This window comes from Sebastes umbrosus, chromosome 17 (assembly GCF_015220745.1).
Source record: "Sebastes umbrosus isolate fSebUmb1 chromosome 17, fSebUmb1.pri, whole genome shotgun sequence".
NCBI classification, from domain to species: domain Eukaryota; kingdom Metazoa; phylum Chordata; class Actinopteri; order Perciformes; family Sebastidae; genus Sebastes; species Sebastes umbrosus.
In genome coordinates this window covers 6431237-6447955 of record NC_051285.1, presented here as the reverse complement: position 1 = coordinate 6447955, position 16719 = coordinate 6431237, and the positions used below count along the sequence as shown (strand labels likewise).

At 39.3% G+C, this 16719-nt stretch overlaps 1 long non-coding RNA gene across 1 annotated transcript; it reads right to left on the bottom strand.

Moving 5' to 3' along the window:
* Nucleotides 1-1361: 1361 nt before the first annotated feature.
* Nucleotides 1362-16002, bottom strand: LOC119475820. The gene is made up of 4 exons (XR_005203893.1): nucleotides 15887-16002; nucleotides 12360-12624; nucleotides 10734-10863; nucleotides 1362-2605 (listed from the first exon to the last, which is right to left on the bottom strand). It is a non-coding gene; the product is annotated as an uncharacterized LOC119475820 (long non-coding RNA).
* Nucleotides 16003-16719: the final 717 nt, after the last annotated feature.

The window sequence follows — 16719 nt, the reverse complement described above, 5'->3', positions numbered from 1 at the left end:
TGTTTCATAAGTAAGTAAAGGTTAGGTTGGAGGATGTCTGAAACGGAGAAGGTTAATTTGTCCGTTCATTCTTTAGTCGATCAGACAAACCTGGCTAACATTTCTGTTCCAATGAAGGAAAATATTTCAGGTTAACATATATGTGGCTCTGCTGACCAGACTCCCCATTGTCTGTCCTGTGTAGGCATGGCGCTTGGAGGAGGTGTGTGTGAGTGTGTGTGAGTGTATGTGTGTGTGTGTGTGTGTGGGGGGGGGGGTGTATAGGCCCCACACAGTGGACCTTTGTGAAACTCTGCCCATGCAGCCCATCTGAATGGACTCTTTTTACACTTGTGTAAACCTGGGGGCGTCTCCGGCACCGAGGCCACGCCTCTCTGACCCCTGACCCTCACCTCTGACCTTTGCTGGATTTGGTGGGGAAGTACTTTTTGCTCGCCATGTGCTTGTGGGCGAAGCCAAAAATCACAGTTAGGATCTTAGTTTAACCCCCAATAGCCTCTACAATGCATGACTGCAAATAGAGTCTGCATGATCATAATTGTCTGTCATGACAGTTCAAGCAGTAAATAGTAACACAACCTTTTTTCTGAGCAAGATTTAATAAATAAAATGTCTGCAAAATCTAAAGAAAGTTTCGGTTAGAAGACACAAACAGGGAAGACAAATATCTGATAGAAATTCCAAAGAAAAAACAAACTATTATTACTACTACTACTACTATTAGTGCTTCATTCAAGCAAAGCCAGTTCAGTCCAAACTTCTCTGACCCCTGAATGACCAAGCTCCTTGTGTTTACCAAGTTACAGGTTTGTCCACTTGCACACACACTGAGTAACCTCACAGAATGGGCAAACCTGCTTCAGGTTAATGGGTGAAATGGCTATGTTGACCTATAGGTGTTTTATTTACCAAGTGCCTGTTTACTTCTCCATTCCAAGCCGTCAGCTGCCCCCCTCAGAGGACAAACTACAGCGCTTAAGAGAATCCTCCGGATCAATACTCCTCTTGTCTTGAATGGTAAAAGAATGGCAGCCTGACAAACTGGGTGTGTGTGGTCAGTTTCAGGTGAAGAGTACCTTGACCCAAGACTCTGCAATCATTCCTTAACTAAGCAATGGCCACTACAACGTGGGCGGTTTTTGATTGTTACAAATAGGATACATTTGCTGGTGAAAGGGCAATAAATTATCATGTGAAGATGACTTTGTCCCGTTGAGAGGCACAGTGCACTTTTCACCTCAGAAAAAAAAAAAAAAAATCATGATACATATTGAGGTTAGAGCAATATATTTGTTTGCTGGCTCTACGCTGGCCAAATATCATATCTGATATAAAGAAGATTTATTCCTCCCTGACTCAGCTGCAGAAAAAAAACATGTTTTATTATCGAATGCTGAATTCATTTATAAAAGATTAGAAGAGATTCTTCATTTTCAGTCGTTCTGGGTCACACAGCCTCAAGGAGTACTTTAAGAGTACATTAGTGGAGTATAAAGAGGTAGGAAATGAAAATACTTAAGACAAGTAGCTCAAAGTTGTACTTAAATACAGCACTTGAGTAAATGTATTTAGTTACATTCCTCCACTGTGCATCTCTACCAAACGGTTTAGAGGTCCGTTTACACCAAAAGTGCATTTTTAACAATCTAAAATGTTTTCTAGACGTAGAATATATCTTTGTATGGACAAGAGCAATGCGTAAAACCCATTAAATAAATACTTTGCATATAACATAAACATGAAATATAATAAAGATGAATTAAAAATAGTACAGCAATAACTAAAGGTCATGTAAAAATAACAAAAAAAAGTCATACTGTAGTCTATGCGGTGCAGTTTTTGTAGAACTAGATCAGACTTGTGTGGTGGAGCAACAGCAAAACATTGTTTAAACACGCTAACTAACTCAAACACAATAAAACAAAGTACTTCCTAAACAGTTCAATCTGAGCAAACACACCCTGAAGGCAGAAGTTGTACATGCCTCATTAAACAGGGTGAAGTGGTCAGTTCATAATCGTTATTGTGCTTAATTCATTTTATCAGTATTTGCTGTATCACCATGGATTCATCTAATTATTAGTCATTATTCGACTGATCGTTAAACATCTAAAGGTCACACAAAATCAGATCGTATATTGACAGCAGTTCAGATGTTATAGAAGAAAACATTTCATGGCAATATTAAGTTTTGGAAAAAAGAAAACATTTACCTTTACCATTGATGGAGCATGGATTGAATGGAACGTTTTATGGTGTATGCGTCAAAATATATGATTAAATTCACCATAAACAGGCCACATGGCAGCACTGGTGTTTTCCACTGTGACCTTCCTGGAAGGAAGACCTGAACTGATCTGGTTCTGGAAACTGCAGTGCCCCCTGTGGATTTTTTTGGGGTCTTACACACTTCGACCAAGTGGATGAGAGGGATCAATGAGGGCCCAATTCCAATCCGGTCCCTAAACAACCTCCTCCCACTCCGTGGTGGAGTGAACTCCGTTTATAGTCACACTCGCAGCTCAATGAAGCGCCCTTCTTTAAGGTGGAGGGTATCAATACAGCGGCTACTTTGGGACCAACTTCCCTCTCTTCAGCAAGAAAACTATAAATAAATATCAGAATCAGAAATACTTTATTGATCCACGGAGGGGAATTGAGTTACATTTTGCTCCCAATCTAGAATAGAAATAAATAAATATATATCTGAACTGTATATATAAATATATATTTAAACAAACATAGAGAAATCATAAGAAAATATAAATAAGAAATAAGTATAACAGCAGTGTTAATAATAATGCTGAAAAATAGGATCTATCATTAAGTGTGTAAAAATGCAAGAATAGTATAAATAAATACAAATAAATTAATAATAATATAAATAACAATAAATTAATAGTAATATGATTATACTAAATTATTATTATTATTATTATTAATAATAATAATAATAATAATAATAATAATAATAATAATAATAATAATAATAATAATAATAAATTATGGGGTTATAGCTGCTGATAGGTGTAAAAAAATAATAAATATATGTTGTTTAAATATGCAACACTTTACAATCAAATGAACACGCCTCAGTGATGACAGTGAAAACATCAAGGTGTGTATGATCTCAAGTCCCGAGGGTGGATATTTGGTTTCAGCCAAACTCTGAAAAATGACCTCAAAGCCAAATATAAGTAATCCTTTTGACTTTGGGCTCATTTACAGCAGCTACATTGAAATAATGGCTGTGCCTTTGTGATATCTAGCCACGTTATTTAAAAAGATGTACGATTTAGGATCGCGAGCAGCCATGTCGCTGATACAAAAAACCTGTAGGTATGTACATATATATGTTTGTGACAGGCTGCCACACCAAGGCTGCTATTTTTTAGGGGAAGACCACATTAAGTTGATGATTCATCCCGGCTTTAAGCTTGCATTTTCACTCCTGAGTGGAGATCATTCAGAACAAAACAACCACATAAGAAGAATAAAAGCATTAGAAGAGACAAGGCAGGCAGAGGGCAGAGAAAACATCTCTTCTCTCTACAAGCTTTATGTATTTCTCTGGACTTCTGTATCTGTGAGTAGTACACAGCCTGCTCATCTCTTTTCCACTATAGTCTTTTATACTTGCTAAATGAACAGTGATAAGGCTAATTGTAAGAGAAAAAGGAGATCAGAGTTAATTAAAAGAGAGCCATTGTTTAGTGATCGTTTGAATATCATCTCTCACGTATGAATTTCTAATTAAATTCTCAGTTCATTAACGCAGCTTCAAGGCCTGAATCTATTCTGGTTTAGACAGGTGATACACACAAAGAGGAGTCTGGCACAAACCTGCTCAGACAAACACAAAACCCCACATGGACTTTGGTGGGGTAATTTTCTCATTAATAATTAACACATTTGAACCCATTTACACTCTTCACCCAATGTGAGCCGATCTCCTCGGTTGAAGAAATCACAACAGAGAAGTGGTGATCTGAGAGGAGAGAGGCCCGTTACAGTCTGACAGGAGATCAATTCTCTCCCAGGCCTCAGGTACTCCTTATGCATTGTACAGTGAGAGTGGATGAGGCAGACATTGACCGAATAAATCAGGGGGATTTCACTGTACATCGAACAGAGTCTTTCCTCGGGGAATCCCGTTCCACAGGCTTCACATTTGTTCAAGCCTGTGGGAAGTACGTGGGCCTTTATAGATGTGGTCCGTAAGGAAATAGGATAAAGGTGCAAAACTAAATGTGCTGAATCAGTGTGCAATACGCAGTCGAGACTAATCAGTTATAAACTACATTTAATTATCTTTTTTTTAAAACATTTTTTCAGATGATAATTCCATGTAGCCTAGGTTCAGCAAGAGTGACTCCCATCACATTTTCACATTGTCATTTGATATGTTATCATGAAAATATCTTAAATATCTTAAGATTTAGGTCCTGGTTGATCTGTCGTTACTGGTGACAACGGAAAGTGTGTTTTAATAAAAAAGGGTTCAAATCAAAATGGCACAAGTTTCAACCACTAGAGGTGATAACCACGCCTGGTGGAAATGCAACACTGATCTTGAGTCACATGACTTGGACTCGAGTCAGACTCAAGTCACAAATTTGTTGAGTTTAGATCTAATTTGACAAAATGAAAAACTCGTGACTTTTTAGGGCCCGCTATGACATGCACGGTGAGACTATGACAAACAGAGATGGTCAAAAGCTTCAGTAGGCTACTTTCCTGCAGCCTCGCTATAGGCTAGCGTTACTCGTACTGTAAGACGGTAATCCGAGCCGGTGGAGAAACTAGTTGGGCTACTCCTGATGTTCCCTTCAGGGTCTCTCAAAGCAAAGTTTCCTGCAGGGCAGGCTCTCCTTATTTGTCATTTGCATAGGAAGGGCTCGTCCGTGGCTTATTGACAAAGTTAGAGTAAGGTGAACGCTGGACGCATTTTTGTCTTAAGAATGTTGCCAAACTGTTCAAAATGCATTTACACCTGGCCAGAGATCACAGTGTGAGCCAGAGGTGGAATTGCAATGCATTCTGTGTGGATTTATACCTGCATTAATGTGGATTTTTACCTTTCCAGAAAACATATGTGGATAGCAAATTACCAACAGAAGGTGCTAACAGGTACTTACTGAGCACATTCATTATTCTTAGGGGATGAACATTTAGTTTTGGACACTGAATGGACTTCCTTTTAACCACCTGAGACCCACAATAGACATGTTTTTGTCTTTTTGTCTAAATTAATTATTTGATTTGGTGCTAAATTTAACAATTTTTTATCTGAGAAATGATAAAATGATCAATGTTTAGGAACCCCAGTATGCAGACATATTCAAATACACCATTTTAGAATAGGAGGAAATAACACATTTATACTGCATGCATAAAACTGCATGTGATTATCATAAAGTGGGCATGTCTGTAAATGGGAGACTCGTGGGTACCGAACCCATTTTGATCCACACATCCTGAGGTCAGAGGTCAAGGGACCCCTTTGAAAATGTTCATGCCAGTCTTTCCTTGCTAAAATGTAGCCCAAATTTGAAGCGTTATTTAACCTCCTTCACAACAATTTAGAATGACATGGTTGGTACCAATGGATTCGTTAGGTTTGTCTAGTTTCAGATGATTCCAGTTTCGTCACTGTAGCTCTAAAACTGAACCTGCTAGAGCCTCTGAAAGACAGTAAAGTCAGTCGGGATCCGGGTCTCAGCGGGTTAACTCCAACCTCAAGCTACAGTGTCAACTTTGCATTGGTTTCAGACTTGTTATCACATACTGTGAACTACAATTACTTCTATCAATGTTTTAATATCAATTACAACTATTTGCTTTTATCAAATCTGTAAGCATCTAGTACAGTCACACTATAATCCAGTTTTCTTGTCAGCCTGATTTAAAAATAGATGGTGTCAACCACAGGTTGGCATCTACTTAAGAGAGTATATAATACTATACACGTTCTTCCTTTTGTGGCTTAATCAGCAGACTAAGTGTTTCAACAGCGTGTAGTCCTATTATAGCCTTTTTTATTCTCTAATGAAGCAGAACAAATGTGTAACACCATCAAATGTTTGCCACTGAAACTGCAGTAACCATACATTCAGGATGTTTGTTGAATACTTGAAGGGGGAACTAAAAGGGCATATTTAAAGGAATACCATTACACACACACACCCCCACACACACACAAACACACCTCAATTTCTTCCCAGTGTCACTGTGTGAATTTGTTTGTCTACCTGTGTTCAATTGCCCTCGGTTTGATTCCCTCCATCCTTTCTTGAAGGGCTGCTTAATAGCCTCTTTCCTTTCAGAGGAGATTGCATGGACATGTTGGAAGGGCCAAAAAGCCCAGAGATAGACTAGTTTAGTAGGAAGTCCGTGTACTTAAATTAATCTCACATCACTGTAATGAGTAAGGGAAGGACTCAATGGTGAAATGGTGGGTGAAGAAATAAATGTGGAACGACAGGCAGTAAGGAGAGGAAAAAAAGGGGATTGGGGGAAAAGGAAAAAAGATAAAAAAGCAGGTCCAATGATTGGTGTAATGTCGTTTTAGATTCACTGTAAGGCTTTATAGAGAGTCTTTAATCCATTAACATCTCCCAGCGATACTACGTACTGTAACTCTGTGACACTTACAGTTGTATTGATCAAAGAAAAACAGCAAAGGAGCTGAACAAATACATCACCTAGGTTATTATTTCTGAAAGGATAATAATGTATAACTAAACGATTTCAAAGAATAAAAGGGATATTATCCAGCCTCCTCCTCCTCCTCCTCAGCCTACTGTACTGCCACGCTTACTGTGTCTTTTCTTCCCACTCAAGTCTGCTTTCACACAAGACCCTGTGGTGAGCGAGACTGGAGGCTTTTCCTGCCTCTTGGACACCGAGCATCGAGAGGTGACCCAGTTAACACAGACACCGAAAATCCCTTTTGAAATTGGGAATTCCACAGAGCCAAATTTTGATCATTAGAAGAATAGATTTGCTCGCTGGTTTTGTCCTTTAGTTATCAGTCAAATATGGTGCAACCAGTGACTATGTTTACCTGCACACTAATATCCCACTGTTATTCTGAATATGACTAAATACGGCTAAATGTAAACGTGAATATTTGTCTAATAAAGCATTAGACCTACTAGTAGTAGTACTATTGGTAGTAGTAGAATAAACAGCAACACCACTAGTAGCCCTAGTGATTGTAGTACTAGCAGTATTCATAATAGTTCTGCATTTAAGAAATATGAGCAGCAGCAGTAGCAGTAACCATAGTAGTAGTAGCAGGTAGCTGTAGCAGCTGAGAATTAGGAGTTAAGAATGGGTTGTGCAATAAGCAATAACAATTTGAAATTCTTACCAGAAGTTGGATGAAAGGTTGACAACAATTTTGTCTTCATGTGCTGTTACGACTCGGCTCGTTAGGGGAAGGCAGGTGAGGCAGTCTATAAAGGAAAAAGGGGTTGGTGGGTGCTGTTCAAATCAAAGAAATAAATATAACCAAAAGAGAAGTCTTAAAAATAAGAGCTACCACTAACTTTTCCTAAAAGAAACCAAAACCAGACCACAACAACAACAACAACAACAATGATGACGACGACTACGACAACAACAACAACAACAACAACAACAACATAATAGAGACAAAACAGCACCCCTGCACCTAGTGCAATTAACCAAAGTTTTTAAAACTGGCCCAGTCCAGGTAGTTTACAAGTACCTCAATAACTTCACAAGATGCACAGAGTTGACACATTGATTAAAACTTAGTAGCTCTGAAACAACAATGAGAAGTACGTTGGCGAACTGTTCATAATGCAAAGAATCCCAGCCGCCCCTATTATCAGGCTGGCCCACTCACCTGTAGCTCCTCAGTCCCCATATTACACCAATCAGGAACTCCAGCCCATCAAAAGGGGAGGAGAGAAGGCAACGCCTCAACCTGTGGAGCCAATCTCCTGCAGGTGGACCTCACATCCTAATTAGCATACAATCCAAACATACAAGGATGGTAATGGTGCCTTCAAAAGAAAATCGTGAGCTTGTGTTTACAACATGGGAAGTCGTGTACACGATATGCTTGGCGTTCAAATGGTGAAGTCGTGAGAACGCCGCTGCTAAGCAACAGCAATATTAACGTTACTGTCGGCGTCTAGATTCAATTTAGCAAGCTAGTAAGCGGGGATAAATATGCAACTTCCTTGGACTCCGCCATTTCTGAGAATGTCAGCAAACACGTCACAACTCGTGAACTCGGAGCTTTCAGAAACTTTCCACTTACGAGGTCATGAATACGACAAGAGGAGGGCGTTCATATGGACTCTTCTGGTGAACACGGTAAACCCCATTCGAAGGCACCATTAGACTCATGGAGCGGGCGTCGGCTGTGGCTGTAACATGTGCTCATTTGAGAGACTGGTCTGGGACCTGTTAGCTTGGCCTCCAAATCATAAACTGACTGCTTGTCATTTTCTATTTCTGCACATGCTCAGTAGTCCTTTTTAACAGAAAGCATTTTGTGATGTCACAGTTAGAAGACCGGTTTGTGTAAATAACAAAATTATTGATGGCTGAATTCCATTTAGCTGCTTCAGTTTCAGGGTCCTGGTATCGTTCATGCCGGCTCACTGACACACTGTTATACTGGCTTACTGGTACGCTCACTCAGTGTTTAGGTGTGTGTTCGTCCACCTCCTCCGGCCGAGGTATTACACTGCAAGGCCACAGCTGGCTTTCATTCAGAGGAAAGAAAAGAACCACCTCTCCTCCCCTCATCACCCAATTCTTCATCTTTTTCCCAATCCAATGACAGACACACACACACAGCCGCACACACACTCACAAAATGTAGGAACCCAGCTGTCTGAAGTGGAGCAGAACTCAAAACTCTCTGAACTCTTCGCTCTTTGCTTCCTGTTGTTATTTTCATGCTCATTTATATGTAAAATTCTCGACATATCGAGTTAAACTTTCGCAAAGTGAGTACACTTTTTTTAGTATTTGTAAAATGAAAGGCATGTATAAAGTCTAAGTCTGATTCCCATTGTGCTGAGTGGAGGCAGTGAAGCTCTTGTGTCCATAGTGCTGAACCAGTGGAGCGATGGCAAACGACACAGTAATCACCTTACAGTGTTCCTGGGAAAGAGAAGGCCTGCTCACCACAGGGAAGCTCCTCACTGCTAATCCTTTAGCACATCTCTCTCTTTCTTTCTCCCTCTTCTCTCTCTCCTTTTTTCCAATATCTGTGCAGGAATCATTTAGGTTAACCTTGATTTGTTTATCCTCTAACCCAATTTCACTTGAAACCACTCCATCAAACTCCCATCACCCTTTCCTTATAGCTTATTTAAGGTGCCATGGCAGTCTATCGGTGGTTTTAACGTCTAAAACATATCCAAATTCCATGTGAAATGTGTCCAGTTCACTACGACGTGAATCTTATTTTCATAGTTCTGGCTTTAGTTCCTGAAGTTAATATAATTATTGCACTCACCAGTTTAAATAAAGGGAAACAACCATAGTCGGAGTGGTGAAACAAATGTTGAAATACCTTAGGCCGTGATCACACAGGCCAGAAGTGCCACAAAAACTGAAAACAGCTCAACCACATGCTCTGACACAGTGCATTTCTATAATCCCTGGGCCCAGGCCCCGCTGTGGCTCCCTGAGCATACCAGGTCAGGGCCCGGAGCCCCTGGGGCTGTTAGGCCTCGCAGTGTGGTATCATGATGGGGCCTTTAGCCAAACAAGTTGACGCTATCTTAACTGTGATAAGCAGGGATGAAAGATAGCCAAGAAAATACATCACCAGAGAGGACCAATTCCAGGTATTCTGTACCAGCAGGAGCGTTTACAGCTGATGTGTCGCTGTGCAACAGATCATCATAACAGTTTGTATGATATTTTAGGAAAATATATTTTTCATGTCCAGCAACACGAGCGATCAGTGCCCCTGTGCAAGCCTCTGTGGTGCAGAAACTACTTGGATAGGTTTAGGAAAAGATCGTAGTTTGGGTTCAAATAAGTATGTTTGTTACGTAACTTAGGTAGCGTAACGTTAGTTAAATTATGTAACAAAAGTACACAGGACATAAACAGCAGTCTCCCGTGCTTGTTTGCCCTGTACGTCCTGGCATACAATTACACAGGTTATATACAAATTACAGTAATTACTTTTCATAGGTATAAGTACTAACAGTGGAACAGAACAGCCTGTACTGTGTTGACACCCTCTTCAGCTGTTACTCTAATGGGTTCTATACAATGGCTTAACAATACGTCCAATCAATCAATTAAGTCCACACTTTTCTAACAAAACAACATTAAATTAAAGGGTTGGTTCACCTAAATTCACCTGAAGTTCCTCAATGCACTCAAGTGCTATAGACTATAGTCATGCAGATAGTTTTGGTTTTGAGGTATGTGTGTCTGATATTTCAGCCTCTACTCCTGTACAATGAATGAGAGACCTTACCTTTTTCCTAAGTTTAGATTGTCCAGTTGGTAAGGAGCTATAAACCTTACCTAACCTACCTGCTATGTCCATGTCTATGGGTTGACAATGTTAATATAAAATAGTTCTGTAATAGGTCACTTTGTTATTGTCCTAACACACATGGTGATTAATTCTCAAGTTGTCTCTGCTCACTAGTCTAAAACATCTCTGATATGTCAGTGGGCTCTTGGATGGTGAGAATGTGTTGTTAATGTGGTTTCACCGTGAGGTCGGTTTTCTGTGAGGAGCCGGCCTTCATGCTGTATCTCAAGAGCTGGCAACGTAAAGGAGAATCCATCTCAGAGCTGAAGGTAGTAACAGCACTTCACCCCACAGTCAAAGAGTTTACGTGCCTACACAGAGTGGAATGAGACGAAGTGAAGGGAGTTGGAGGTCAGAGAAACTGTTGCACAACTTCCTGGACGTGGAATAGAGGCAAAGAAGACATGACCCATAGTTACCTAAACAGGCTCATACACTGTTCGTAGCTACATCTACGAAAAGTAATGCACTGTAATGTGTGTGTATCCCACAAAATCAATTCATGTGTAAAGTATAAAGAGCGACGAACACCATGTCGGGGTGGATGGGTGGGTCTAAACATACCGGACTTTTGCCCAGGAGACCGGCGTCCGTGTCCCGTGTGAAACTAGAAGTCAATGTTGATTTATTTGTCACGTAACTTACGTACTTAAGTAACGCCACTTCCGGAGTTATTTTAAGCCAAACAACAATCTTTTCCTAAACCTAAGTAGTTTTATTGCCTAAACCTAAGGAAGTTGTTTCCTGTGAAAACGGAAGTTAATTTCAAAAGACTGTATGCATGAAACGAGTGGTAATTGACATGTGTTGCTTGACGTTCATATGGAAAACGAATCAAAAAAGGCAAACTTTTCCATGAGATATACAAACCGTTGCTTGAGAATATGTTGACCTAAACATCAATTAAAGGTGCCCTTCCCTTTCCAAGCCTGCAGAAGAACCTACGAAGGCCTTCAGATGTATTCACGCCACCAAATTCAAGCTGCTACTACAACGTAAAAACGTAAAAGTCTCTCTCTAGAGCCAGTGTTTGGTTTGTCCGTTCTGGGCTACTGTAGAAACATGGCGGAGCAACATTGCTGACTCCGTGAGCGGGACCCACTCCCTATGTAGATATGAAGGACTCATTCTAAGGTAACGGAAACACAACAATTCTTAGTTTCAGGTGATTATACACTAATGAAAACGTAGTTATGGATATTCCATTTTTGCTAATAGATCCCATTAAATCCTACCCACTAGTCCTTTTAAAGTAACACCGTACAACCTTTAACTAGAGGTGTATTTAGGTGGACTGTCTGATATTTAGAGAAATCACCTGCTTGTTGTCATATTCAGAGTTGAGGCTGTCCTCACGAGAAAAACAACAGCATTGTTCGTTTATTCAAAAACAACTGAGGGAAGTTGCAGCAACTTTAGTTGTTAGTAATTGTGGTCGTTCATTGATGTGGTAATTGACCACAATTACTAATGTTTGCACAAACAAACAAAAGAAATTATCTATCGAGGCACTGTTTTTCTTAAGTTATTGTTTTTAAAGTCTGTTTTTGTTTCTTTACCGCTATTGATGATCAATGGTCTGCACTGCTATTCACATATTCTACGGATCATTAAAGCAGAAACAGAGACTCAAACATCTTCTAGTGTTGAGCTTTTTATCCTGATGCTAGACTATAAGGTCATCTGGGGAAATCTGTCACCCTGAGACAACAAAAACAATAACATACATCAAGCAACACCTTGTCAAGTCAGCCGCTGGTGTTGAGAAGCAGAGAGGGCAATAATTGCGACCGTTTCATGTGTGTACCTGTTGAGTCAACCGCCTCTGCCGCCCTTCATCCTCCGTGTGTCTGTTCTGTGGCCAGAGGACGGGAGTGGGCAACAATACTGCCAGCTGCGGCCACAAGCTGTGAGCAAAAGCCATTCATTTAAGAAGAGTTTTTGTTCAGCTTAAGAAGTGAAGTGGGAAGTTATTTCTTTGAAGAAGTCCCCTTCTGAAGATTTGCTGATCAAAAAACGAATGTTCTGTAATTTGCCGGAACTCCTGTTGCACTTCTTTGAAAGGTCCAGAGCTATAAGAGAAAACAGGAAAGGAAATGGACCGTCAGTGTTTCTGCAAAACACATGTGAGTATTTACATAATGTGAATTTACTGTGATCTGGACAATATGTTTCCTACCTAACTACTTAGATCTTTTTTTTTTTTTTTTTTTTTATCATGTAAATAAAAGTTTATTCTGTTAATGTGTCAATTACAGGTTAATCTTGTACATATGTGATGGAAGTTTGTACAGGTTGTAGTGCAGCTTGGTACTGTTTACCAAAATACAAAAACAGAAAAACAATGCTTGTTTATAACAAGGAGTTCAACCAATTAAGAAAAGGGGAAAATAAAAATAAATACCCCACTGTACATTAATTATCACTTTCATTTATTTCTCCTACCTGTCTCCTATCAGTCTTTGAGTACAAATGCACAATATAGCGTATCAATATAGTGAAATGCAGCTCGGCAATTTAAAAGCATTTTGAGATTTCAGTTATTACCTGACTGTTTTCCCCTTTAGCCATGTATTTCCCCTTTATTTATTTTTCTTCTAATAACACACACTAAATACATAACAATTATATGTGGTGTAACACAAAGTTACTATCATATCTGTTCATTGATTTAATTGGACATGGGCCTACACCAGAAGTGGCTGGAAATGCTCTAAACTGCCCCATTTTCTGTGTCAAATTGTTTTGAAATACGATTCATATTCTTCATAAATTATATATACTGTATGAGTTTAGCTGCACACAAAATATACTTAGTTATATTAGATTTTAACCATGTAGCTAGATTAATGAAACAATAGAGCATAAACTGTATTTAAGTCTAAATAGAGTCTAAATAAATAAAAAAAGTATTTCCTGGTGTAAATTAATTATAATAATGATAATGATAATGCTAACAATAATAATAAACGTAGGCCTCTGCGCATTTTGCTTACGTTTTGGTGAATCTGCACCGTCTCCACCGAAAGTCATGCTAGATTAGTTTCTAGCAGCGTCTAATTCTACTGTAACCATGGATACAATCCCCTTTTCATACTGAAGGAAAAAAATGCTAAATGTGCTGATTATGACTGAGGTTATTTTGCATGACTTTGACATACACTTATGGATTTGTATCCTGAATGAATTCTAAGATTCCTCTGATTCCAGCAGTAAGTGCATGATAACTATGTGTTTGCATTTGGCTGAGTTATGACCATAGAACTATTTATTATTATGTTATGTTATTTTCTATTTCTATGGTTATGATTCTGAGGAGAAGGCGTTAGAGTTCTGTGGTTAATTGCGTCACTTTGTTGACAGGGCAACAGAAAAACAAACAACAACAAAAATCCAAATACGACGGCACAGATTGTGATGCTGTTCAGAGCACACTGTCCGTCTGGTCATTTAAAGGGACTGTATGTAAGTTTTTATGCGTAAAAACATTTTTTTTTATCCTTTTTTATTGCCAATGTGTGAACAGGTTGTAACCTAACCTAAAAAATGAGACCTTCCACGACTTTCTGGCTTTCTCTATCAGCCTGTAGACTGCTTTTAATGTGAAAAATGTTTTTTTTCCGGGAAAATACAACTAATGTGATGTCATGCGCGCTCGCGAGTGCCTTTACTCTCTTCAGCTCTGCTACAGGGCTAACAGTCTGCAACGACAGCTAACGTCCGGTTTTGGAGCAAAGTTATATCTACCGACCTTCGTTTGGTTTTGGATATCAAAACGGACCCCGAGCTGGAAGAATTCCTATTGGACCGGTAGCTATCATTACTGCCAAGCATGTAAAATATATAGTGATATTGTGGTTTTAGCTGTCAATCACATTCAGTGTCGTGTGTGTCGCCTCACTGTTTTGACCGATGCCCGCTCGCCTCTATGTAGTGCGAGCTCAAGCGAGAGCAACGCAACGCTGACTATCGTTGACTTAATGGCCGCAGGTGTCGCTGTTAACAAGCAATTTCTATATTTTGCAGAGAGCCCCTTTAAAAAGTGAAAAACAAAAGGGCTATTGAAATAAAAAAAATAAAATAAAAAACAATGATACTGTAAATAGCCTCTCAATAGTTTGTCTTTTCGTTTTTAACATCTTGCAATAACTTATTAGATGATAATGCATTCTAATCTATTTGTAATGCCGGGAGTCTTTTGAGTCATTTGTCTCAATACCAAAAAATATATCTGCTTACAAATGAGCATAATATCCCATTGTATCTTCTCACTAGTACATCCAGACAGCAGAGCTCTATGTCCATCCAAAATATTTTGGTACATGCAGAATAAAGTCTTCAGCTCAGAACAGTTTCTTCTTGAGTTAAATACCAGATAAAACATGTAGATGATGACATTGCAACTATAAGAAAGTTTGGACAAAAGGGGAAAAAAAGAGAGAAAAAGATTGTGTGAGGATAAAGTTTTTTGGCATGATTGCCACAGCAGGAAGTATGAGTGTGTGTGTGTGCTGTGTGTGCGCGTGTGCTATGATGTAACACTGATGTGATTTAAAGGTTGGGAAGCAGCGATGAAGCAGAGTGTTCTGGATAGGAATGCATGGCTGGCTGGCTCTTTGCTGAGGCAAAAGCAAAAAGGGACAAGACAGCAGCAGCCTGGAAATGAGACGGCTGAAACGTGGCTCTGCATGAAAAAACAAATATTCCTCAACGATCTAAAAAAAATAAAACAACAACACAAAGAGAAAAGAGAGAATCTGCTATGCAAACATCTGCTTCCAAACAAACTGCAGCTCAGCCTCAGGTACATTCAGCTGCTCTCTAATCTTCTCAACAAAGCTGACCTTGATGGGAAGTGTGGCCTTCTGTTTCATCAAATCACTTCAGCCTCACTGAATGCATTCAACTGTTTATACCAGTTTACAAGCTCTCACTGTGGAAAATTATTCCACCGCTTGGCACAAAGTATTACCAACACTGTATAGTAGAATATTATCATGATGCGTATTCTCTCCGTCAGATGAAGAGAACACTGCAGACCCACTTAGGGCTGAAACCCCATCCGAACAGACAGGACTATTCTGCATTAAATAAACAGAAATAAACTATTTCCTCTTGTTGAAATGACATTTCCACCTGTGTTCTCTCACAGGAAGCAAACATTTTTTTATTCCAAAAATGCTGTAACTCTTAAAAACAGAGACAAATATTCATGCAGTGACTAAGCCTACTTTAGCCGCTACTGGCTGCAAATCGATTTGAATAGTTTAAGCTCAGTTTAAACAATATCCAGTCTTTACCAATCATTTATTATAATGCATTTTATTTTCTCACCAGTGTCATTTTCTCCACCTGTGTCTTTACTTCATAGAGCCACACATGTCGTCCAAGCACACAATCAAAAACAGTTTCCCAATCAACATCACCTGTGATTACTGGCATGAACTTACATTTCCTGTACCATACACCCCCTAGTGCACGGAGGCATATTACACTTAAACACAAATCAAATACATGGCTCCTACTATTCACATACAGGGAGAATCACTTCACCTTAAAGTATTAACTGACAAGTGATGTTAGAGTACAATATGAAACCAACAGCATGGGTTCAAAAAGCACATGTGGGGTCAAGTCTTGCCCTGTGCACACTGTACGGTGCATGGATTTGGAAGGACATTTTGGTCTTAATTTGAATTTAATAATTTACAAAACGCACAAAATCTTGCAGATGAGTTTCAAAAAGAAGTCTAAAATCTGGAGCGGTTAGTTACAGTATTTTGTTCTCGGCAGTGTTGACCTGCGTGGCTGGTGACTCACTCCCTCAACTCTCGAATGGTCCATCTCAGGAAGTTCCATAAGTTCCTTAAGGGAAGTCAGTGAGGAAATGTTGAAACAACTGTTGAAACGGGGAACTAAGTTGTCACGAGACGGACGCTACTTATTGTTAAACCACATCCATCTAGTTTCTTGCATATTAATCATGGAGGACCTTTAAGTCTCAATGTGCTTTAAGTCATATCATCCTATTACATGATAATATGGTGTTTCAAGATGTTTCTTGCTCATGTAACCAGATCTCAGCAATAAACTCGAGTGAGTGTAAAGTTATTATTACTGATAGAAATGATGGCAAAATGATCCAATCCATAAAAACAAGACCCAAG